This window comes from Scyliorhinus torazame, chromosome 2, assembly GCF_047496885.1.
Source record: "Scyliorhinus torazame isolate Kashiwa2021f chromosome 2, sScyTor2.1, whole genome shotgun sequence".
In the NCBI taxonomy this organism is placed as follows: domain Eukaryota; kingdom Metazoa; phylum Chordata; class Chondrichthyes; order Carcharhiniformes; family Scyliorhinidae; genus Scyliorhinus; species Scyliorhinus torazame.
In genome coordinates, this window is record NC_092708.1 from 133,660,465 (window position 1) to 133,686,513 (window position 26,049).

The following is a 26,049-nucleotide window of genomic DNA, read 5'->3' on the forward strand; positions in this document are numbered from 1 at the left end:
GCTGGAGGGCCAATTGGAGACCCTCCAGCGATGATAGAGCTGCAGCCCTACCATTTGAGGTGGGGGTTGCCAATCTAGGAGGGTGAATGAGAAAACGCCTCAAGTTGGAGATAATCTTTGAAAGGATCTTAAAAGTTTTGAACTTTAAAAAGGCCCTCAGCAGTCAGGCCTTCAAAGTGGAGGGGCCAACCATTTCACTGGGGGAGCTGTTGACCAATGGCTATGGCAAGTGTTTGGGGTGGGCAAGAGGACCTTCCCTCGGTGGATGGAGAATTGGCACCACCCATGGTCTGCTGGCAGGAGGCCGACTCCATTGTTTGTCTATGTTTCACCTTAATAAACCCATTCATTGTCAAAATGGGGTACCTGCTGCTGCAGATGGGTCGCAGCTAGCCACCCCACACACCGTCCTCCAAACACCTGCACCAATTCTTCTGAAATTAAAATGGCCCAGAGGCAGAACCATGATACATAAACAAAGACTACCATTCGAGAGATGCAATTCGTAATTTACAATGCATAGACAGTGCCTTAAGAAGTTTAAAAAGTCCCACAAGTAAAATTCTCCAATAAAGGCTGGCGATGGGGGCTAAGACAAATATAACATTATAGAAGGCTTGAATATTCCCAATCAAATTTTGGGAAGACTTAAACCATAATCTCTTCACAGCCTTTTTGTATCATTTGCCTCAGAGATGAGCTTCCAAATTCATATGCATGCCATTACTAATACCGTCTATTTTCCATCTCTGTAATATCACTAGACTTCATGCCTGTCTCAGCTCATTTGTTGCTGAAACCCTCATTCATGCCTTTGTTACCTCCAAACTCAATTATTTCAACAGAATCCTGGCTAGCTTTCACATTCTCCTCTCTGTAAACTTGAAGCCATCGAAAAGTAAAGCTGCCCGTGTCTTAACTTGCACCAAGCCCCATTCCCCTATCGTTCATCTGCTTATTGACTGACACTGGCTGCCAGTTAAGCAATGTTTTCACTTTTAAAATTCTTATCCTGATCTTTAAATCCTTCTTTGGCCTTATCCTTCATCTCTCTAACCTCATTCAGCCACACAACATTCTGCAATCTCTGCATCTCTACTTCTGGCCTCTTTGGATTCACAATTATAATTCCTCCACTACTGGTGTTATTGCAATTGTATGGGGTGTTGGTGAGACCACTGGCGGGATTCTCCGATCCCCCGCCGGGTCAGAGAATCGCTGGGGGTGGCGGGGTGTATCCCGCCCCTGCTGGCTGCCGAATTCTCCGGCGCCGGGGTTTTGGTGGGGGCGGGAATCGCGCCGCGCCGGTCGCGGCCGCTGGCAGCGCCCCCCCCCCCCCGGCAATTCTCCGGCCCGCGATCGAGGCCCACCAACCAGGTCCTTACCAGCGGGACCTGGCTCCACGGGCAGCCTGCAGAGTCCTCGGGGGGGGGGGGGGCGCGGGGGCATCTGGCCCCGGGGGTGCCCCCACAGTGGCTTGGCCCGTGATCGGGGCCCACCAACCTGCGGGCTGGCCTGTGCCGTAGGGGCACTCTTTCCCTCCGCACCGGCCGCTGTCAACCTCCACCATGGCCGGTGCGGAGAAGAACCCCCCTGCGCATGCGCTGGGATGACGCCAGCACGCGTAGGCGCTCCCGCGCATGCGCCAACTCACGCCGGCCAGCGGAGGCCCTTCGGCATCGGTTGGCGTGGCGCCATGCCCTTCTGCGCCGGCTGTCGCGGTGCCAAACACTCCGGCACCGGCCTAGCCCTTGAAGGTATGGAGGATTCCGCACCTTTGGGGCTGCCCGACGCCGGAGTGGTTCATGCCACTCCTCAGCGCCGGAGTGGCCCGCCCCGCCGGTTGGCGGAGAATCCCACCCCACATCTGGAGTATTGTGCAAAGTTATAGGCCGGGATTCTCCAACCCCCCGCCGGGTCAGTGAATTCCCGGGAGGAGGCACGAATCCTGCCCCACCACCTCGACACCAGCTGCCGTATTCTCCGGCGCCGTTTCTCGGGTGGCGGCGGAATTCCCGCCACGCCGGTTGGGGGCCATTGACAGCGGCCGCCCCCGGCGATTCTCCGGGCCCCGATGGGCTGGGCAGCTGTCCATTTTTGGCCAATCCCACTGGCGTCAATTATTCACCTCATGCACGGCAGGACCTGACAGGTGAGTATGCGGGGGCGGTCCTCGGGGAGGCGCGGGGGGTTCTGACCTCGGGGGGGTCCCCCACAGTGGCCTGGCCCACGATCGGGGCCCACCAATCTGTGGGCGGGCTTTTTCCGTGGGGACACTTCTTTCTTCCGCACCGGGCCCCTGTCGGGCTCCACCATATTGCCCGATGGCGGGCACGGAGAAGAGAGCCCCCCGCGCATGCGCGAAAATACGGCGGCCAGTCTGCGCATGCGCGGAATCACACTGGCCATTTCGCTCATGCATGAGATCATACCGGCCGTTTCCCGCATGCGCGAACTCGCGCCGGCCCTTCACCGCCGGCTGGAGCGGCGCCAACCCCACCGGCATACACCTAGCCCCCGAAAATGCGGAGAATTCTGCACTTTCGGGAGCTGTTGATGCTGGAGTGGTTGGCGCCAGTTTTCCCGCCAGCGTGGGGACTTAGTCCCCAGAAGGGAGAATCTTGGTCTTCTTGGACAGGATTCTCCGGCCTCCCGCCGGGTCGGTGAATCGCCGGGGGGCGGCGTGAATCCTGCCCCCACTGGCTGCCGAATTCTCCGGCGCCTCGGATTTGGCGTGGCCGGGAACCGGGCCACGCCTGCCGGCGGCCGCTGGCAGCGGACCTCCAGGTGATTCTCAGGCCTGCGATGGACCAAGTGGCCGCCGGTTTTCGGCCGGACCCACCAACGTAAATTAGAGTAGATCCTTACCGGTGGGACCTAGCGGCGCGGGCGGCCTCCGGGGTCCTCTGGGGGGCGCGGGGGGATCTGGCCCCGGGAGGTGCCCCCACGGTGGCCTGGTCCGCGATCGGGGCCCATCGATCCGCGGGCGGGCCTGTGCCATGGGGGCACTCTATTCCTCCACGTCGGCTGCTGTGGTCCTCCGCGATGGGCGACGTGGAGATGATCCCCCCTGCACATGCGCTGGGATGACACTAGCACACGCTGGCGCTCCCATGCATGCACCAACTCACGCCGGCCGCGGAGACCCTTCGGCGCCGGTTGGCGTGGCGCTAACCCCCTTACCGGCCGGCCAGCGTGGCGCAAACCACTCCAGCCTAGCCCCTGAAGGTGCGGAGGATTCTGCACCTTTGGGGCGGCCAGATGGCGGAGTGGTTCACGCCACTCCTTCCCGCCGGAGTTTCCTGCCCCGCCGATTCCCGCAGAATCCCGCCCCTTATTTGAGGAAGGATGTGATGGCATTGAAGGCAATTCAGAGAAGTTTCGGCAGATTGATTCTAGGGATGAAAGGGTTGACGTATGAGGAGAGAGTGAACAGTTTGGGCTTATACTTGCTGGAGTTTTGAAGGATGAGAGGGGATCTGATCGAGGTTTATAAGATACTAAAAGGGATTGATAAAGTAAACGTAGACCAAATGTTCCCCCTTGTGGGGCAATCTAGAATGAGAGATCATGGGTAAAGGTTGCGAGGTGGTAGATTTAGAACTGAGATGACAAGGAACAACTTTTTGCAGAGGGTGGTGTATTTGTGGAACTCACTGCCCCATAGTGTGGTGGAATCGGAAGGAGATAGATATATTTCTGGTTAAAAAAACTGGTTAAAGGGATATGGGGAACAGCTGGGGCGGTGGTTTTGAGGCCAGGAAGAGATTGGCCATGATTTGATTGAATGGCGGAGCAGGCTCGAAGGACTCATTAGCCTGCTTCTGCTCCTAATCCCTATGTTCCTGTGCCTTCAGTTGCTTCATGCCCAAACTCTGAAATTCCCTCCTACACTTCTCTGCCTTGCTTTCCTCCAAGACACTCCTCATAACATAATCTTTGACCAGGTATTTGGTGACCACATATCTCCTTGGCTGGAATTTTCCAGCCGTTCTCACTGGTGGGACCTTATGGTCCTGCCGATAGCAAACGGCAGCTGTGAGTTGCCTGGCAGCACAGGAATCCCCGTTGACAGAGTCGTGGACCAGAAGATCTCGTCGCCATCCAATAGTGGGCCGCCCACTGTGAAAATCGCCGTGGGGGCGTGGAACATCCCACCCAATATGTGGCTCAGTGTCATACTTTATAAAAGCAAATTACTGCGGATGCTGGAATCTGAAACCAAAGTATGACAGTGTCACACTTTGTTCTGTAAAGCTCCTGTAAGCGCTTTGGGCATTTTGTTACCCAATCATTAAATGTAAAAGCCCTAATTGGGCTTGGTGGCCAATTAGTGGCGATGAGTGCTACGAGGAATTGGGAGCTGCCTGCGGAGCATGAGCAGCAAAAGCAGACAACAGCCATGATGGGGCTTGCCACTGCTTTGCAGAAGTGAGGATGCTGCATCTCCGAGATGGACTGTTCACAATAACACTATGACCTTTCTCTCTCTTGACCTCTTACAGAATGGTACACTGCAAATGATATGTGTATTCCATATTTGCCTGTGTAAGATGCTTAGCACTACATATATCTAAACACAACCAAGAGGGGCAGCAGCCTCACTGTGGACAAAAGTGGACAAAAGTGACCAAAAGGCCAACTAAAAGGCATTGTGCCATGATCAGAGCAATTTCCCCCTTTCCCAATATTTTCCATCATTAAAAAATCCATCAATTTCTCCCTGCATTGAGGCCCAACAGATGTGCAGTAATGTGCATCGGGTTGTTTGGGTTTGGCGATTTGCAAATGAAAAATCACCTTCTTTCCCGTTAACAAGCTCCTCAATGAGGTGTCCAGATCTAAGGAAAGATGCACTTGCCATAGAGGGAGTGTAGCAAATGTTCACAAATTTAATTCCTGGGGTGGCGGGATTGCCTCTGAGGAATGATTAAATAGGCTGGGCCTTCATTCCCTGGAATTTATAAGAATGAGAGGCGATCACATTCAAATGTAGAAAGTTCTTCCAGGGCTCGACAGGGTAGATGCAGGAAGAATGTTTCCCCCAGTTGAGGGTGTCTACCACCCCTGGAAAGAACCCGCTCATGAGTGTTCTGGTCAAGTGCGCCCTGTGCACTACCTTTAGCTGCGTTAGGCTCAGCTCTGCGCATGAGGAGGTAGAGTTTGCTTTCTGCAGTACTTCGATCCAAAGTTTTCCCTCTATCTCCATGCCTAGTTCTTCCTCCCACCTTTCCCGTGTTTCGTCCCATGAGGCTCTTACCTCCTTAGCATTCGTCTGTACATGCCGGCGCATGGTGGTGAAGTGGTTAGCACTGCTGCCTCACGGCACTGAGGACCCGGGTTCAATCCCAGCCCCGGATCTCCGTTTATGTGGAGTTTGCACATTCTCCCAGTGTCAGCGTGGGTCTCACACCCACAACCCAAAAAGATGTGCAGGGTAGGTGGATTGGTCCCGCTAAATTGCACCTTAATTTATTTCTTTTAAAATCAATTTTCACAATAAATTCCTCGTTTCAATGAAGAATTTTGTAAAGGAATTCATTTTAAATAGTTGTAATTATGTGTGTCAAAAAATCAAACTATGCAGTAATTTGAGTTGAGCATAAATAACACAAACATTTAGATCAATTAAATGTCATGCACGTTAGTCAGTCAACAGAATACATTTCCATTTGCAATGAAGCATTCTGTCAGAGATTAAGGAAGAAAAAGATCACGGTACTCAAGTCACTAAATGTTTTTGATGAGTGGACCACTGTTCGCGGCCAATGGAAAAAAAACATAGCTGAAGGTATGTATTAATAGATGTATTCTGTAAAAATCAGAAGATATCGGGCGCGATTCTCCACTCCCGCGACTAAGTGCCCACGCCGTCGTGAACGCCGTCGAGGTTCACGACAGCGCAAAACGGCCCCGTTCTCAACCGATTCAGGGCCTGAAAATGGGCTAGGATCGGGGCCGCGAGAATCTCGGGGGGGCGGGTCGCGAATGCAGCGTCGTCAGCGCGCGTCGGGCATTGGCGCCGCTTTTATGCGGCGCCACGTTATCTGCCGCGTAACTGGCATCACCCGTGCATGCGTGGTTGTCATCCTCCCCGAGGCCCCGCAAGATCCATCCGACAACTTCTTGCGGGGCGCGGAGGAAAGGAGGTCCTCCTTCAGAGAGGCCGGGCCGCCGATCGGTGGGCACCGATCGTGGGCCAGACCCCTTTTCAGTCCTATCACGGTGAAAGAACCCCCCTCGCCCCCCCCCCCCCCCCACAGGCCGCCCCCCCAGCGTTCCTGCGCTGTTTCCGCCGGCAGCGACCAGGTGTGGATGGCACCGGTGGGAAGCCGTCGTTTTGGGCAGGCCGCTCGGCCTACCCGGGCCGGAGAAAAGCGGGTGTAGCGGAGAATCGCCATTTTGGGTCTCCCGGGCGATTCTTCGGCCTGCGCGCGCAAAACTCGACGGGGCCATTCTCGCTTGGGTGGGAGGGCGTCGGACCGGCGTCGCGGGGAAAAATAGCGCACCAGGCGATTCTCCCAACTGGCGCGGGAGTGAAGAATCGCGCCCACCATATTTACACTATGCAGACCACAGTGTACTGTGCCCAGTTTTGTGTTATTCATTCATGGGATATGGCCGTCGCTGGCTAGGCCAGCATTTATTGCCCATCCCTAATTGCCCTTGAGAAGGTGGTGATGAGCTGCCTTCTTGAACCACTACAGCCCATGTGCTTCAGGTAGACCAACAGTGCTGTTAGGGAGGGAATTCCAGGAATTTGGTCCAGCGACAGTGAAGGGACAGGTCAGGCTGGTCAATGGCTTGGAGCGGAACTTTCATGTAGTTTTGTGTTCCTATCTCCTGTAAGATGGCAGTGGTCTTGAGTTTGGAAGGTGTTGTCAAAGAAGCCTTGGTTAGTTTCTGCAGTGCAAATGTTAGATGGTACACACTGCTGATACTGTACATCGGTGGTGAAGGAAGTGAATGTTTGTGGATTGGGTGTCAATGAAGCGGGCTCCTTTGTCCTAGATGGTGTTGACCTTCTTGCGTGTTGATGGGGCTGCACTCATCCAGGCAAGGGGGAGAGTATTCCATCACACTTCTGACTTGTGTCTTGTAGATGGTGGACCGGCTTTGGGGAATCAGGAGGTGAGCTCCTCATCACAGGATTTCTAGCCACTGACCTGCTTTTGTAGCCACAGTATTAATATGGCTAGTCCAGTTCAATATCTAGTCAATGGTAACCACCCAGGATGTTAATAGTGGAGGATTTAACAATGATAATGCCATTGAATGTCAAGTGGCGATGGTTAGATTCTCTTTTTAAAAATATTTTTATTAGTTTTTGCATTTATTTGTAACAACATTGTAAGGAAAGAAAAGGAAAAAAGAAAAAAGGGAAAAAATAAACAGGTATGAATACATAGGAGACATATCTACAGGTACGAGGCACATTAACATTGGACTCCTAGTAATCGGTTACCACAAGCATTCTGTTTACTATCTACATGTTGCCCATGGTATTAAAACATACCAGGGTCATGCTTGAGGCCAAGCGTATTAATTTGATGTGGCTGTACCTGTGGGTTTTTCTTTTCTTTGGCACCCTTTGGTTCCTCTGCCCTATTTCCCCTGTACTCTGGGTGGTGTGCTCCCTCCTCCTTTTCCTATGATCCCACTCTCCTTCTTCTTCTTTTGTCATTTTCAGTCCCCCCCGTCCCCCGTCCCCCACTTCCATATTGGTTGCTGGTCACGAACAGGTCCTCAAACAGGTTGGTAAACTGCTTCCATCTGTTGCGGAAGCCTTCCTCTGATCTCAAATTGCAAATTTGATCCTTTCCAATTCTGCTAAGTTGGATAGCCAGTCTGCGGTCTTGGGTGGTGCTGCTGATCTCCAGCCAAACTGGAGTCTCCGGTGGACAATCAGGGAGGCAAAGGCTAGAGCATCTGCCCCTCTCCCTCGAAACAGCTCTGGCTGTCCTGACACCTCGAAGACCGCCACCCTCACTCCCACACCCTGGACATGGCTTCAAAAAAGGCAGGCCCAGAACATGTGGGTGTGGTTGGCTAGGCCTCTCTGACACCGTTTACATTTGTCCTCCACCCCTGGAAAGAACCCGCTCATGAGTGTTCTGGTCAAGTGCGCCCTGTGCACTACCTTTAGCTGCGTTAGGCTCAGCTCTGCGCATGAGGAGGTAGAGTTTGCTTTCTGCAGTACTTCGATCCAAAGTTTTCCCCCTATCTCCATGCCTAGTTCTTCCTCCCACCTTTCCCGTGTTTCGTCCCATGAGGCTCTTACCTCCTTAGCATTCGTCCGTACATGCCGTCGCAGTTACTGTCCCCTAATTAGTCTGAGGCTAGCAGTCTTTCCAGTAGGGTGTGTTTGGGTGGCTGGGAGAACGTGGCAGTCTCCTTGCGGAGGAAGTTCCTCAGTTGCAGATATTGGAGTTTGTTCCTTTTTGCCAATTGGAGCTTTTCTGTTCCCCCAGAGTTGATACTGCACCGTCTACATACAGGCCCTATTGTCAGTATCTCTTCTGTCTTTTTGAAGGAGGTGTCTATTGTTGCCGAGATTAATTTATGTTTTTTGCAGATGGGGGGGCGTAGAGGACATTGCACCATATGTCTTATGTTCTTATAAAGACCTCATTGATCTTGTCTGACGCTGTGACTAGTTTACCGTTCCTGTCCTTCACCTGTGCTATTTTCCTCGTGGCTGCCTGCCTTCTCAGCTGGTGTGCCAGTAGGCGAATGGTCTTGTCTCCAGGTTCGTAAAAGGTCCCCTGTGTCTGGCGGAGTTGGTCCACCGCTTTCCCGCTGGATAGCAGGTCACATTCCATTTGTAGGTTTTCCCTTTCTGCCAGCAGTTCCACAGTCAAGGCCGTGGAGTACTGCCAATTCACTTCCAATATAGAGCCTGTAGAATCCGATGGGCCAGAAATCATCTTCCTTTGTGCTCGATATGATTCCAACCAGCGGAGAGATTTTCCTCGATTCCCATTGACTCCAATTTTGTTTGGGCTCCTTGATGCTACACTCATTCAAATTCCACCTTGATGTCTTCCACCCACCACACAGGACACCCACCCCAACACCCCACAGGGTTTTCTCCCAACCCTCACAGCCACAACCCCCCCCCCCCGCCCCGCCCACGAGATTCTTGCCCCTGCCACGGGATTTTCCCTCCCACCCCACCACACAGGTCAACTCGCAACTTTATCCACCAACCTCATGGCCCGGTCCGACCCGAACCCCACCTTTCTGCCCCCTTCCACGCCCGCCTCCACCAAATCCCACCCACTCACCTTATACCCTTCCTTATACACTTGCCTACTCTCTGGCCGGGCAAAGACCTTTAAATTGGCTGGACGTTTAATTTACCTGGTTTACGGCAAATAGTCTAAAAAAGTGACTGCCTCCTTACATCCAACTGAGCTACACTTGATGGTCAGTCCCATGGACACACTGTATTGCCTGGATCTCACCCAGCCTGAGTTGGAAGTTCGGGCAATGTAGGATCAAAAGGAACTTTGCTGAGAAAGTATAAGCTGTGTGGCAATTCGACTGTGATAGCTACTCTGCAGAAGATCAGGAACAGTGAAATAGCTGCAACCTAATGTAAGATTATTCCAATTTAATAGATTGGCAATGACAAGGGACATGAGTTTAAACTATGCAAGGACAGGAATATATTGGTTATTAGGTGGTTCTTCTTTTCCCAAAGGATTGTGAATCTCTGGAATACATTGCTGGCTCATTTGGTGGGTGTGAATTCACTGTATCCCTTCAAAGGGGAGTTGAAGTAATTCCTGACAGGCGCGGAGGTCACACCATGCAGCAGGTTAAGTGGCTTTAAAGATAAAAATTGGACCATGTGATTTCCTGATCTGGTTTTGACTACCTGGGGGCATTGGAGAGGAATTTTATAGAATATTTTTCTCTTATTTCACCCTGGGTTATTTTTGGATTTTTTGCCTCTCCCAGGAGATCACATAGCTGTGAGAATGGGTGTCAAGGGAGAGAAGGAATGTTTACTCATGCTGGTTTTCCTGTACATCGTTCTCAAATGTTTGTAAAGCAGGGATTCAAGGTTGAAACAAATTGAATTATCAGATAATTGGAATTAAGTGGGTTTGCAAGAAGAAATGTAAACCCAAAACCTCAGGCAGATGACTGTCCCCCAATTGCTATTAATTCTGAATTACCTAAATGGGACTTCCCCAGAATCAAATATCACTTTCTTCAGACTTAATTTTCCCCTCCTACTGAATTGGAATCTTACTAAATTTCCATTATGCTAATGGTCGTGAAGCACATATTTAATTGAAAAAGTTTAAAACTCTTGCGTTGGGCACGTAAATCATGTCCAAAATTTTGTGTTCTAAGTATTGTATGGAAATGTGTTGAAAATGTCATATGTACATATGTTATGATGGTAACGTTGTGTACCATTCTACAGATTAGTGTGAAACCAGTTCATGGAAATAATTACTACCTTTAATGAACCAAGGAAAATTATCACTAGAAAATATTATCGAAATAATGCCTTCCAGCAAGATCATGTCCTTTCATTCAGTTACCGCATTACTTAAATAAACTGCATATAATTGATATTCTTTCATAACAGCACACAAAAACAACAAGATTGTAGTGTTTAAATAATTACTGTAAATTTTAAAAAAATGAATTCTGCCAATTCATCATATCAATTGTCAATTCATCATATCAAACATGTTGTGTCTCTTGAATTCTACTGGCAGCATTTCAGATATCAAATATCTGTGACACATGGGGAGTTTAAATCTCAAATCTAATCATGAATATGTTTCTGCATTTCAATATCTCCAAGTATTAACCTGGCAAGTACTTTAAATTCTGGTTACTGACAGTTATTATTCAGCTTCAAACATGAAACTGCTGAAGACAAGAGCCATAACTTTCATATTCATTTCAACATACAGCACATTATTCTCATGAAAATACATTTTGTTTGCAAAAACATATTAAGAACTTGAGGGATGCATTTCTGAGTTCCTTTATTTCTGTTCAAAAAAGCCATTTATTGCAAGGAGTATGATCCTGGTATACTATTTCTTCGACGTTTCTTGAAAAGCTTTTGAGACAGGACTGCAGACTTTATGGATATAAAGAAAATCCCAGTATAATTTATGTTACTGACCCACATCCAGTTTTTGCAGCAGTGGAGTCAACAAAGAATCACATTTATAATTATTTTGTGTTTATAGGTGGCACATTACAAATCCTGTAAGAAATATTGCAGGCTGTCTTTGCTCCTGTTATTTTTAATGCCACCTTTCCATGCCTTACAGCCTCAGCTGCAGTCTGATAGAGATTTACTGTACCATTTTCCAAAGCAGGTTTAATACAGTAATCAGTATTTTCGCTCCACCGCTTGCCTCAATGTCCCCATATTGAGCATATAAAGGGAGGCACTGGTTCACAGGGCACATTGAATTATAAGCATAGCAAGGGTTAATGTGGGGCTGTGTTATCAATAAACAGTTAATGTTAAACCACACAAGATTCGTGAGATCTATTGAACAGACAACATGGTGGCAGCTAATGGAAAAACACAGAATCTCAGAGAAGGTGGAGCACATCATGGAATCATAGAATTTACAGTGCAGAAGGAGGTCATTCAGCCCATCGTGTCTGCACCAGCCCTTGGAAAGAGAACCCTACTTAAGCTCACGCCTCCATCCCACCCCCGTAACCCAGTCTCCCCACCTAACCTTTTGGACACTCAGGGCAATTTAGCATGGCCAATCGGTGGTGGGGGGAGGGGGGGGGGGGAACAGGGTATCTCTGTATGATGATGATCTTTTATTTGTTATTTACAGCACAGAAGGAGGCCATTTGGCCCATCGTGTCTGCACATGCTCCCAAAAAAGCAACCTAGCTTGTCCCATTCCCCAATCCTATCTCCGTAGCCCTCTAAGTTCATCACTTTCACATATATATCCAACCTCTCTTTTGAAACCTGCTGTGAAATCCAACTCCACCACTCTCCCAGTCAGTGCATTCCAAACCACAACAACTCTCTGAGTAAAGACGTTTTTATTCATCTCACTCCAAGCTCTCTTTTTGACCATCTTGAAATTGTGACCCCCCGAGTCACAGACATACCAATCAGTGGAAACAGAATATCCATTACCCTGTCAAAATTGTTCAGAATTTTGAACACATCAATAAGATCATCTCTTAATCTTCTCTGCTCCAAGTTGTATGTAAGGGAACGGGGGCAGGGAAAGCCGATATCACAGGGATATTGGAGAGGTTCTGTTTGTTTTCGGGGTATAAGTTGAATGCTGGGAAGAGTGAGCAGTTTGTGGTGGTCCCTGTGAATGTGGGTGCTGAGGTAAGGGGGCTACGCTTTCGGTGCCCTGGGGCTAGCCTTCGCTATCTGGGGGTCCAGGTGGCGCCGGGGCTGGGCGCAGCTTCGCAAGCTAAATTTTACTAGCTTGGCGAGTAGGGTGAGGACAGATTTGCAGAGATGGGGCAGCATTACATTTTGTCTGGTGGACTGGGGCAGGCGGTTAAGATGAATATCCTGCCAAGATTGGTGTTGTTGATTCAGTGCCTTCCTGCCTTTATGCCTAAAGTGTTCGTTCAGGGCTTGGAGTAACTCATAATGGGATTTATATGGGCAGGGCGACCGCCTCAGATTTGGAGGGGGAATCTTGCAGAGGGAGAAGCAGGCAGAGGAGGCTGGCACTACCAAACCTGCTGGTTTACTATTGGTCAATGAAGAGAAGGTGTTCGGCTGGTTCGGGGACCAGGATGTTGTCTGGGTACGGATGGAGTTGGGGGTCATGTAAGTTGCCGTGTCTGCAGGCGTTGGTGACAACTACTCTGCCATTCATTACAGTGAAGTATTCGTCGAACCCGGTGGTCATCTCTACGCCAAAGATATGGCAGCAGCTTCGCCAATGCCGTCCCAGCAGCCTTCACTTCTGTAACTTCGCTGCTGGGTACAGTTCTATCTGATTAAAGCTGAATCGATATGACTCCACGTGGACTCAAGCGTATTGATTGTGTATCACAGATCAAGAGTGGCGATGAAGAAGGTGGAGTCTAAGTGGAAGCAGGAACTGGGTCCCATTTTGGAGGAGGAGGTGTGGCACGAGTCTTTCCTTCGGATAAATGCTGCGTTATCCTAGGCAAGGTTAATTTCAATTCAGCTCAAGGTGGTGTTCTGGGCGCATCGCTCCAAGGCCAAAATGAGTTGTTTTTTTGAGGGGGTGGAGGGAGGATAGGTGTCTGTGGTGCTCAAGTGGGCCAGCGAACCATGCGCACATGTTCTGGTCCAACCCCAAGTTGGTGGGTGATGCACTATCAATTACTACAAAGGTACTACAAAGACGAGAGTAGTGAATAATTGAGGCTTTATTGAGCAAAGATGCGTGGCCTCCTGTAGCTGCTACCAGAATGGGAGCAGCACCGGCGAGCACACACATTTATACGCCGCCTACTGGGCGGAGCCAGCAGGCAGGGATTTACCCATGTACCTCTAGTACAGGAGTCTTACCGTACTACATCTAATATACATCTAATACAGTTAGCTACCACATTCACCCCCTGTTAAAAAAAGAGTCCGGTGGGGGTGGTGGAAAAATTTACAAGTTCTGTCTGTCAGGGGCCTTGATCCTCCGCTGTGATCGCCTCGTTCCTGGTGGTGATGCGGGCGTCGACTTGGTCACCGGTGACTCCGGGAGCATGTTGTCCTCGTCTTCATCGCCCCAGAGTGGAACCAGTGGGAGGACGGATCCTCCTGGGGCGGGGGCTGCGGTGAAGTGCGCTGGGGGGAGGGGGAGTGGCGCAGGGGCAATCGGAGGGGGGGGTGTCGGGTGGTGGGCCGTGGGTGGGGATCCAGCGGGTGCCAGGTTCCGGAGGGAGACTGCATCCTGGCGCCCGTCGCGGTGCGCCACGTAGGCGTACTGCGGGTTCGCCTGCAGTAGTTGGACTCTTTCGACCAACGGGTCCGACTGATGGGTCCGCACGTGTTTGAGAAGGAGGACGGGTCCAGGAACTGCCAGCCATGTTGGGAGTGAGACCCCAGAGGTGGACTTCCTGGGGAAGGCAAAGAGATGTTCATGGGGGGTTTCATTAGTTGCAGTGTAGAGGAGCGATCGGATGGAGTGGAGCGCATCGGGGAGGACATCCTGCCAGCGGGAGACTGGGAGATTCTTAGACCGTTGGGCCAGCAGGACGGCCTTCCAGACCAGACCGTTCTCCCTCTCCACCTGCCCGTTTCCCCGGTGGTTGTAGCCGGTCGTCCTGCTCGAGGCAATGCCCTTGCTGAGCAGGAACTGACGAATTCATCGCTCATAAAGGAAGATCCCCGATCGCTGTGGACGTAAGCGGGGATACCGAACAGGGCGAAGATGCTGTGGAGTGCTTTAATGACCATGGCAGACGTCATATCGAGGCATGGGATGGCGAAGGGAAACCGGGAGTACTCATTGACCATGTTCAGAAAGTACGTGTTTCGGTCGGTGGAGGGGAGGGGCCCTTTGAAGTCCATGCTGAGGTGTTCAAAGGGGAGGGAGGCCTTCACTAGGTGTGCTCGATCTGGCCGGTAGAAGTGCGGTTTGCACTCCGCGCAGACCTGGCAGTCTCTGGTGACAGTCCTGACCTCCTCAATGGAGTAGGGCAGATTGTGGGCCCTGATGAAGTGGAAGAACCTGGTGCCCCCCTGGTGACAGAGGCCATTGTGTATAGCCCAGAGCCGGTCCACTTGTACGCTGGCACATGTGCCTCGGCATCGGGGGGCTCGTTGAGCTTCCCGGGGCGATGCAAAATCTCATAATTATAGGTGGAGAGCTCGATCCTCCACCTCAAGATCTTATCGTTTTTGATCTTGCCTCGCTGTGTATTATTGAACATGAAGGCAGCCGACCGTTGGTCAGTGAGGAGAGTGTATCTCCTGCCGGCCAGGTAATGCCTCCAATGCTGCACATCTTCCACAATGGCCTGGGCCTTCTTTTCGACAGAGGAGTGCCGAATTTCGGAGGCATGGAGGGTGCGGGAAAAGAATGCCACGGGCCTGTCTGCCTGGTTGAGGGTGGCGGCCAGAGCTACGTACGATGCATCGCTCTCGAACTGAAAGGGGAGGGACTCGTCGACCGCATGCATCGTGGCCTTGGCGATGTCTGCCTTGATGCGGTGAAAGGCCTGGCGGGCCTCAGCCGCCAGGGGGAAAACTGTGGACTGAATGATTGGGCGGGCCTTGTCCGCATAGTTAGGGACCCACTGGGCATAATAGGAGAAGGACCCCAGGCATCGTTTCAGGGCCTTGGGGCAGTGGGGGAGTTCCATGAGGGGGCGCATGTGGTCGGGGTCGGGCCCTAGAACTCCATTTTCCACGACTTAGCCAAGGATGGCTAAGCGGTTGGTGCGGAACACGCACTTTTCCTTATTGTACGTGAGATTAAGTAGTTTGGTGGTGTGGAGAAATTTGAGAAGGTTAGTGTTGTGGTCCTGCTGATCGTGGCCACAGATGGTGGCGTTGTCTAGGTACGGGAAGGTGGCCCACAGTCCATACCGGTCAACCATTCGTTCCATCTCACGTTGGAAGACCGAGACCCCTTAAGTGACCACGAAAGGAACCCTGAGGAAGTGATAGAGGCGGCCATCTGCTTCGAACGCAGTGTATTGGCGGTCCTCCTTGCGGATGGGGAGCTGGTGGTAGGTGGACTTCAGGTCCGCTGTGGAAAAGACCCGGTACTGTGCAATCTGATTGACCATATCAGATATGCGTGGGAGGGGGTACGCATCGAGCTGCGTGTACCGGTTGATGTTCTGACTGTAGTCAATGACCATCCTGTGTTTCTCCCCAGCCTTTACTACTACCACTTGGGCTCTCCAGAGGCTGTTTCTGGCCTCAATGATGCCTTCCCGCAGAAGCGGCTGGACCTCCGACCTGATGAAGATCCTGGGCGAAATCGGCGCGATGACCGGCGCCCAAAACGGCGCAAATCAGTCGGGCATCGCGCTGCCCCAAAGGTGCGGAATGCTCCGCATCTGGGGGGCCGAGCCCCAACCTTAAGGGGCTAGGCCCGCGCCGGACGAATTTCTGCCCCGCCAGCTGGTGGGAAAGGCCTTTGGTGCCCCGCCGGCTGGCGCGGAAATGACATCTCCGGGCGGCGCATGCGCAGTGGAGGGAGTCTCTTCCGCCTCCGCCATGGTGGAGACCGTGGTGAAGGCGGAAGGGAAAGAGTGCCCCCATGGCACAGGCCCGCCCGCGGATCGGTGGGCCCCGATCGTGTGCCAGGCCACCGTGGGGGCACCCCCCGGGGCCAGATCGCCCCGCGCCCCCCCCCCCCCCCCCCCCCCCAGGACCCAGGGCCCCGGACCGCCTTGTCCCGCCGGTAAGGTAGGTGGTTTAATCTACGCCGGCGGGACAGGCATTTTAGCGGCAGGACTTCAGCCCATCCAGGCCGGCGAATCGCGGGGGGGGGGGGGGGGGGGGGTCGGGGGGTCGGAGAATCTCGCCCCCCTGTCCTGGGCATTGTACCGTCTGCTCCTGGTGGCGACGGGTTTGCAATCCGGGGTGAGATTTGCAAACACGGAAGGTAGTTCGACCTTAAGGGTCGTGAGGCCGCATACGATGAGGGGGGATAGGGGTCCGCCGAATTTTAAAGTTAAGCTTTGGAAGTGGCACTGGAAGTCCAGGCCGAGTAACAGGGCAGTGCAGAGGTGGGGGAGGACGTAGAGCCGGAAGTTGTCGTTGCGGTTGCGAGGTTGTGGGGCTGGGACTGGTCGAGGGTGATCGAGGCGAGCTGCGGCTGATGCTGGGAGGCCCCGGGCTGGTCAGCGGTGGTGGCAAGCGATGAGCAGCCAGACGAGCTTCCCGATGAGCAGGGGTCCTGAGGCGCCGTCCAAAATGGCGTCGAAGATGGCGGCGCCCACGGGCTGCACGTGGCCTGCGGAGAAGATGATGGTGGCGCCCACGGGCTGCACGTGGCCTGCGGAGAAGAAGATGGTGGCGCCTACGGGCTGCATGTGGCCTGCGGAGAAGAAGATGGTGGCACCTACGGGCTGCATGTGGCCTGCGGAGAAGAAGATGGCGGCGCCCACGGGCCGCACGTGGAGGGGTGTAGGAACGCTGGGCCTAGAAACAGCGGCGACCGACCGGGCCTGGCACACAGCAGCAAAATGTCCCTTCTTTCCGCAGCCGTTGCAGGTTGCGCTCCGCGCCGGGCAGCGTTGCTGGGGGTGTTTGTTCTGCCCGCAGAAGTAGCATTTGGGCCCCCCAGGGTTGGCTGGCTGCCGCGCGGCGCAGGCTTACAGTGGGCTGGGGTCGGTAGCTGGTGGGGCCCATGATGCCCATGAGGGTGCCTTGCGGTCGGGGGCGTATGACTGGATGTTATGGGAGGCCACTGTTAACGGGTTCGTGAGCTGCCTGGTGCCCGCAATATCAAGCGTACCCACCTCCAATAGGCGCTGGCGGATGTACGCCGACCCCATGCCCGTAACAAAAGCATCTCTGATTAAAAGTTCTGTATGCTGGACTGCCGAAATTGCCTGGCAGTCACAGTTCCTCACCAGGATGTGCAGGGCACGCCAGAAATCGTCTAGGGACTCACCGGGAGTTGCTGTCTCGTGGACAGGAGGTGCCTGGCATATAGTTTGTTGACCGGCCGAACGTAATGTCCTTTCAGGAGCTCCATTGCTTCAGTGTAAGTGGACGCATCCCGGATGAGAGGAAAAATATCAGGGCTCACCCGGGAATAAAGGACCTGGAGCTTCTGTGCGTCCGAGGGTTCTTCAGCGGATGTTCGGAGGTAGCTTTCGAAGCAGGCTAGCCAGTGGTCAAAATCGGACGTAGCGTTGGCTGCTTGAGGGCTCAGCTGTAGGCGATCAGGCTTGATGCGAAATTCCATCGTTTAAAAATCTTTGCTCAATAAATTAATGCACTATCAATTACTACAAAGACGAGAGTAGTGAATAATCGAGGCTTTATTGAGCAAAGATGTGTGGCCTCCTGCAGCTGCTACCAGAATGGGAGCAGCACCAGCGAGCACACACATTTATATGCCGCCTACTGGGCAGAGCCAGCAGGCAGGGATTTACCCATGTACCTCTAGTACAGGAGTCTTACCGTACTACATCTAATATATGTCTAATACAGTTAGTGGTGACTACCACAGTGGGTTTTCGGAGGCTTTTTTTTAACACCGTAGTGGTAACTTTTAATGTGGCTTTGGAGCACTGCCCATTAGTAGCGATATTTGGGGTGTCAGACCAGCCGGAACTGAAGACGCATGTGATGGCAGACGCTTTGCCTCATTGCTGGCTCAGCGGCAGACCTTGCTGAGTTGGAGACAGGTGTACCGGCATGGCTGGGTGACTTGAAGGAGTTTTTGCAACTCGAGAAGGTTACGTTCACGGTGAGGGGAGTGATTGATAAATTCTATTGGAGATGGCATCCGCTTATTCTGCATTTTAAGGATTTGGTCACTGTTAGCTGTTAGTGGTGGGGGACGGGAACGGGGAGTTCAATTGGGAAAAGGGGTTGTAAGGGTTGCAGGGGGTTTGGTTTTTGGTTTGTTATGCTTTGTTGAGGTTGTTGGTATATGGGTTGTTGTTTTGATTGTTATTTTGTATAAAATGTTAAAAAAACAGACTACACTCAAACTCCAAATCAACAAAGATTTCCCAAATCAACAGAACCAATGTCAAAGTAAGCACAGGTTAGCTCATACATTGGGCTATGCCAGTCATTTTCAAACCCAGGGTCGCGACCCACGGGTGGGCCGTGGATGGATGGCGGGAGAGTCATGGGGCCAGGCGTCATGGCGTTCCCGATCGCAGGGCCATGCCGGCCGTTTCGCACATGCACGTCCCCGCAGCAGTGCGCAGGCCCAGAGCCCAGTGAGGCAGATTGCTTCCTCCTGATGTCAGTGCACTGACCCAGGAGCAGATTTGTTTTTAGATCGCTGGAGTCTTCCTGCCTGGAGCGGCGGCAGAGAGCAGGTCACGCTCCCGCACACTGACGTCACATGTTCTGGGCACGTGAGGGATCCCTCCATTTTGCAGGATTCAAATTTCATGTGTGTCATATGCACAGAAACACTGGCAAATTAAAACCCTCAAAACCTCAAAGACATTTGAAGACTAAGAATGGCGATTTCAAGGACAAAACTCTATTTTTTTCAACGGATGTTGCGAGACCTAAATCATCAGCTGAAGTCACTTTTAAATTTTTAAAACATTTAGAGTACCCAATTAAGGGGCAATTTAGCGTGGTCAATTCACCTACCCTGCGCATCTTTTGGGCTGCGGGGGTGAGACACGGACACAGGAGAATGTGCAAACTCCATACGGACAGTGACTCAGGGCCAGGATCGAACCTGGGTCTTTGACCTGTGAGGCAGCATTGCGAACCACTGCGCCACTGTGCTGCTCCGAGCAGAAATGTAACATTGAATAACAAAGCAAGTGAGTTTGTGAGGACAATGCAGGCTAATCTGTCCCATTCAAGGTAAGTGAAAATGGTGGGTAGCAAAGGTCGGCCGGCGTGGGTCCTGAAGGATGGCCGTTGGGTAAAAATGGGTCCCGTGCAAAAAGGTTTGAAAAACACTGGGCGATACCCTACATCTGTACAAAGTTATGTATTATCAATGAACAGTTTATTTTAAACAATTGAAGATTCAGAACCTCTTTGAGACCTGCTGAACTTTTAACATACAACACAGACAGGCTGTTTTACAGGAATGATCTCTGATGTTAAAAACAAGGAAAACATTGAAGTAAAATTCCAAATAAATCTCCTATGAAAAGTACTGAGAGAGATTCAGTGACCACATTGCGCCCAGCGCAGATCCAGCTGTACTGCGTGAATAGCAAAGGGAGAAATCATGATTCGCACCAGGCGCGAACCATTTTGCGATTCAGCTGGCCTGCTCCCGCCAGCGAGTTCCAGATCTCGCCCCAAAATGGCAGGATTTTCATTAACCCTAATTTGCATTTATTTCAATCTCATTAACGAGATTGAAGTTGAATGCAGCGGCTTCCCAGATATTACCTGACTCCCCAGCGGGAAGTCACACAGGCGTTGTTTAGTACTCCTTTTCAAAAATCTGAAGCTGGCACAATGGCTGCTTAGGAGAAGTGAGGAGTGTCGTGTTGGGTGTTCTGGTCTACAAACAGGTCAACACGGCTGGAGATGGTGTAACTCGATTTTATTCACAACTCAATTGTAATAACATACTGTAAGCTTGGGTAAGTGCATTACCGGCTTATCTGTTGACCCTGTCCTATCACTATCTAGGTGAGGCACTCAGCACATGGTGAATGTCTGAGAGGCAGGCTGTGAGCTCTGTGCTCTGAGCTGGCTGCTGCTAGAATGAGCAGGAACTTTGGTGCCCCTGTCTTTACAGTGTGTGTGCTCTCACTGGTGATTGGCTGCGATGTTGTGTATGCTGGTTGGTCCTACTGTATGTCCATCGGTGTGTCAGTGTGTGTGTGATTGCACCATGATATGCTGATGTATATCATGACATCCCCCCTTTTAGCAAAGAATATGTGCCTACATGAGAATAAATAAAGTGTAGTGAGTGTGTCTGATCATGTGTGTGCATTATTTACATCAATATGTACATGTGGCTATGCTATATACACGGGAAGGTGCCAGGTGCAGAGGAAAACTATGTTACACCAAGAACGAAAGAAATGCTCTTAACAAATGATGAAAAATTCTTAAGCAGTACGGCAGAACAAGTCAGTGAGTCCAATAGTGCAAGGTTTATAAATCAAGTCTTTGGGGTGGGCGACAAATTTGGGTTGATCGCCTCAAGGGTGGTTCAGGATCCACCGGCTGAGGAATGGGTCAGGCCACGGTCGAGTGAGGAGGAGGCAGGGTATCCAGAAGCTCAACAAAGTCCATGTCAGAGACAACAGGAGGGCGTGGCACCGGTGCAAAATTTCGAAGCGAGCGTGGAACCAGACGAAGGGCACGCCGATTGCAGCTGTGAATAGAGCCATCAGGCAAACAAACCAAAAACGAGCGGGGAGCCACCTGTCTCAGAACTTCAGCGGTTGCCGACCAGCCACCCTCCGGAAGATGTATGTGGACATGATCTCCAGGCACCAGGGCAGGAAGATCAGTCGCCCGAGCATCATGAGCCGCCTTGTGTTGCTCACGCTCTTGTTGCATCCGCCGAAGTACCGGAGCATGGTCGAGGTCTGGGACGTGAATGGACGGCACAGTGGTCCTGAGGGTGCGATCCATAAACAGTTGGGCCAGCGATAGGCCCGTGGACAGTGGGGCCGAGCGATAGGCCAGCAAGGTGAGGCAGAAGTCAGATCCTGCATCAGCAGCCTTGCAGAGGAGCCTTTTTACAATGTGGACGCCCTTCTCTGCTTTGCCATTTGACTGAGGGTGCAGGGGACTGGACGTCACGTGTGCAAAGTTGTATGCACTAGCGAAGGAAGACCATTCCTGACTCGCGAAGCAGGGGCCAATGTCTGACATCACGGTGAGCGGAATGCCGTGGAGAGCAAAGGTCTCCTTACAGGCCCGGATAACAGCCGATGACGTGGTGTCGTGCAGGCGTATGACCTCAGGATAGCTGGAAAAGTAGTCGATGATGATGATGTAGTCCCTGCCGAGCACATAGAACAGGTCCACGCCCACCTTCGACCAGGGGGACGTGACCAACTCATGGGGTTGAAGGGTCTCACGTGGTTGTGCCGGCTGGAACTGCTGACAGGTGGGGCAATTGAGCACAGTGTTGGCAATGTCCTCATTTATTCCCGGCCAGTATACAGCCTCTCGGGCCCTCCGTCGGCACTTCTCAACGCCGAGATGGCCTTCGTGCAGCTGTTCTAAGACAAGCTGGTGCATGCTGTGTGGGATCACAATGCGGTCCAGCTTCAGGAGGACACGATCCACGACTGCCAAGTCGTCCCGAATGTTGTAAAACTGTGGGCATTGTCCCTTGAGCCACCCGTCCGTCATGTGGCGTATCACACATTGCAGAAGGGGGTCAGCCGCAGTCTCACGGCGAATGTGGGCAAGGCGTTCGTCAGTGGCCGGCAGATTGGCAGGAGTGAAGGCTAAATGTGCGTCGACTTGGCAAACGAACCCCACTGGGTCGGACGGAGTGTCGATTGCCCTGGATAGAGCGTCTGCTATGATCAGGTCCTTACCCGGGGTGTATACAAGTTGGAAGTCTACCTCCGGAGTTTGAGCAGAATGCACTGGAGGCAAGGGGTCATGTCATTAAGGTCCTTTTGGATGATGCCAACCAGCGGGCGATGGTCGGTCTCCACAGTGAATTGGGGAAGGCCATACACATAGTCGTGGAACTTGTCAACGCCAGTCAACAGGCCTAGGCACTCCTTCTCAATTTGCGTATAGCGCTGCTCTGTGGGGGTCATGGCACGTGATGCATAGGCGACAGGGGCCCATGATAAGGCCTCATCTCATTGCAGGAGGACCACCCCAATGCCGGATTGGCTGGCGTCAGTCGAGATCTTCGTCTGATCGAAGAACGGATCGAAGAACGCCAGTACCGGGGCGGTGGTAAGCTTGACCTTGAGCTCCTCCCATTCACGCTGGTGGGTGGGAAGCCACTGGAATTCAGTTGTCTTCCTGACAAGGTGCTGGAGAGCTGTGGTGTGGGAAGCGAGGTTAGGGATGAATTTTCCCAGGGAGTTGACCATTCCTAGAAAGTGTAGCATCGCCTTCTTGTCTGTCGGCTTCTGCATAGCCGTGATGGCTGCCACCTTGTCGGCATCCGGCCGCACACCCAACCGGGAGCTGTGGTCCCCCAAGAACTTGAGCTTGGTTTGGCCAAAAGAACATTTGGCTCTGTTAAGACGCAGGCCCTGGTCCCGTATCCGTTGAAAGACGCGTTGGAAGCGACTGATATGCTCCTGCGGTGTGGTAGACCAAATAATGATATCGTCCACATAGGCGCGCACGCCTTCGATGCCCTCCATCATCTGTTCCATGATGCGATGGAAAACTTCAGAGGCCGATATGATTCCAAATGGCATCCTATTGTAGCAGTATCTGCCAAATAGAGTGCTGAAGGTACACAGCTTCCTGCTGGACTGATCCAATTGAATCTGCCAGAAGCCCTTTGAGGCGTCAAGCTTGGTGAATATTTTTGCCCGAGCCATCTCGCATGTGATCTCCTCACGTTTGGGTATAGGGTAATGTTCCTTCATTATATTGCGATTTAAGTCTTTCGGGTCAATACAGATCCGGAGCTCGCCGGAAGGCTTCTTGACGCACACCATGGAGCTGACCCAAGCAGTTGGCTCCGTCACCTGGGAAAGCACTCCTTGGTCCTGAAGGTCCTGCAGCTGGTGCTTGAGGCGGTCCTTGAGGGGTGCTGTGTCTCTGCGAGGTGCATGATCTACCGGGGTGGCATCCTGTTTGAGCAGGATTTTTGTATGTGTAGGGCAGTGTACCCATGCCCTCGAAAACATCCTGGTTGTGAGAGAGGATTGAGTTTAGTTGCGCCCTGGATTCCGCATCTTGGAAGTCAGACGTGCCTTCTGGAGAGAGAGAGTGTACTCGCTGAATGAGGTGGAGGAGTTTGCACGCCTGTGCGCCTAGCAGATAGTCTTTTGAAGAGCCCACGATCTCAAAGGGTAGGATGGCTTTACGCGAGTTGTGCGTCACTTCGAGTTGGCACGACCCCGTGGTGGGGATGACGTTGCCATTATAGTCGACCAGTTGACAGATGGATGGAAGAATTGCTGGTTTGACGCTAAGGGTTTGAAATGCTGACCATGCGAGGAGGTTTGCGGAAGCACCAGTGTCCAGGTGGAATGTGATCTGGGATCGGTTGACCGTCAGGGTGGCACACCACTCGTCGTCCGGATCAATGCTGTGCACCGACAGCGGCTGGTGCGTTTGACTCAGGGACAGCTTGTTCTTGTTGATGACAGCAACGCGGAAAGGCTCCCTGTCCTCCGTGTCACTGGTCTGTATGATGTCAGGATCGCACTCGGTGAACGTGGGTAGAATTGCCCGAACATTTCTGCGAGGCTGGTTAAACTGTTGCGAGTTGGCAGGCTGATGTGCTCGACAGCAGGCAGCATAGTGGCCAAGCCTGCCACAGCGTAGGCATTGTCACGCTTTGGCCGGACATTGCCGCTTTAAATGGGCGGAGCCACAGTTGCCGCACGTCATGACGTCAGTGCGTTCGTTGCGCCACCGTGCATGCGCGGTGCGGTCTTGCATAGTGCGCGCCTGCGCATCGCGTTCCTCCGCCTCAACGTCCCCTCTTTTGGCTCGTACAAGCGCGGGAGGCCTTGGAAAGCACGCAAAACGGCCGCCCTCCTCCGGGCCGCGGGCCGTGAGGTACTCGATTGTTTGGACCCGCTCCACCTCGTGGGGCCCCTGCAGCGCCGTTTCAGCCACCTGGATGTGTGAGTACCGGCTGGTGGCGTTCTCATGCAGGATGCAGGTCTCGATGGCCGTCGCTAGGGTGAGTTGCTTGATTTTAAGGAGCTACTGGCGCAGGGTGGCCGCCATGACCCCGAAAACTATCTGGTCGCGTATCATGGAGTCAGAGGTGGGCCCATAGCCGCAGGACTGCGTGAGGTTGCGGAGGTGCGTAAAATAAGACTGGAAAGGCTCGTCCTTACCCTGCAGGTGCTGCTGGAACAGGTACCTTTCGAAGCTTTCGTTAACTTCAAAGCTGAAGTGTTCATCAAATTTTAGGAGAACCGTCTTGTATTTGGTTTTGTCCTCGCCGTCCGCGAACGCCAGGGAGTTAAAGATGTGGGTGGTGTGTTGCCCTGCCGTGGAGAGAAGAAGGGCAATCTTCCTAGTGTCCGATGCATTCTCCCTGTCTGTGGTTTCTAGGAAGAGCTGGAAGCGCTGTTTAAAAAGCTTCCAATTCACCCCGAGATTGCCAGCGATGCGTAGAGGGGGCGGCAGCTTGATGTTCTCCATGCTGCAGGATGGCGGATTGCTGATAAGTTGCAGGTAGGTATCACAGGGGCTAGTATGCGTCCACTCCTGGAACCATGTCGTGTTGGGTGTTCTGGTCTACAAACAGGTCAACACGGCTGGAGATGGTGTAACTCTATTTTATTAACAACTCAACTGTAATAACATACTGTAACTTTGGGTACGTGCATTACCAGCTTATCTGTGGACCCTGTCCTATCACTATCTAGGTGAGGCACTCAGCACAGGTGAATGTCTGAGAGGCAGGCTGTGAGCTCTGTGCTCTGAGCTGGCTGCTGCTAGAATGAGCGGGAACTCTGGTGTCCCCTGTCTTTATAGTGTGTGTGCTCTCACTGGTGATTGGCTGCGATGTTGTGTATGCTGGTTGGTCCTACAGTATGGCCATCAGTGTGTCAGTGTGTGTGTGATTGCACCATGATATGCTGATGTATATCATGACAAGGAGGTGAGGAGCCTTTTCCATTTACCAGCATGCACTTAAAGGGCACCGGAGCTGCTGCCCCAGTGCTCAGGCTGGAGGAGGTGGGGGTGAGATTGGGGCCCTTCAGGGGGGTTGGGGTTGTTCGGGGGTCGCTGCTGGCCGGTGCGGCGGGGGTGTGGTGGTGGACATGAGGGGATTTGCATCTGTGAGGCCTTTGAGCCATCTTTAAACATTGTGGAGACCCCTAAAAGGGGCATCTCTGGTCCTTCTCTCCTGAAAGTCAATTTCACCCCCTTTGACTGTAAGCAGCCTCTAGCTTCACAGCTGAAGGCTATTTCAAGTGAGGGGTTAGCCTTGTTAGTTGGGAGGGCACTTCCTGCTCCTAGACTCTCAAGCGCCTCCTCAAAGGCACAGGTGCTATGCCTCAGAGGATGATTAGTGCACTGCATGTCCAGCAATCTTTGATCCTGAACAGTGTGCCTAAACTTGGGTCAGCACGGTAGCACAAGTGGATAGCACTGTGGCTTCACAGTGTTAGGGTCCCAGGTTTGATTCCCCGTTGGGTCACTGTCTATGCGGAGTCTGCACGATCTCCCCGTGTCTGCGTGAGTTTCCTCCGGGTACTCCAGTTCCCTCCCACAGTCCAAAGACTTGCAGGTTAGGTGGATTGGCCATGATAAATTGC

The 26,049-nt window shown here is 52.3% G+C and overlaps 1 protein-coding gene across 4 annotated transcripts in view; it reads right to left on the reverse strand.

Annotated features, from left to right (window-relative positions):
• znf385b (zinc finger protein 385B) overlaps positions 1-26,049 on the reverse strand; it is an 881,089-nt gene that overhangs the window by 211,031 nt on the left and 644,009 nt on the right. The gene's annotated exons all lie outside the window — the stretch shown is intronic.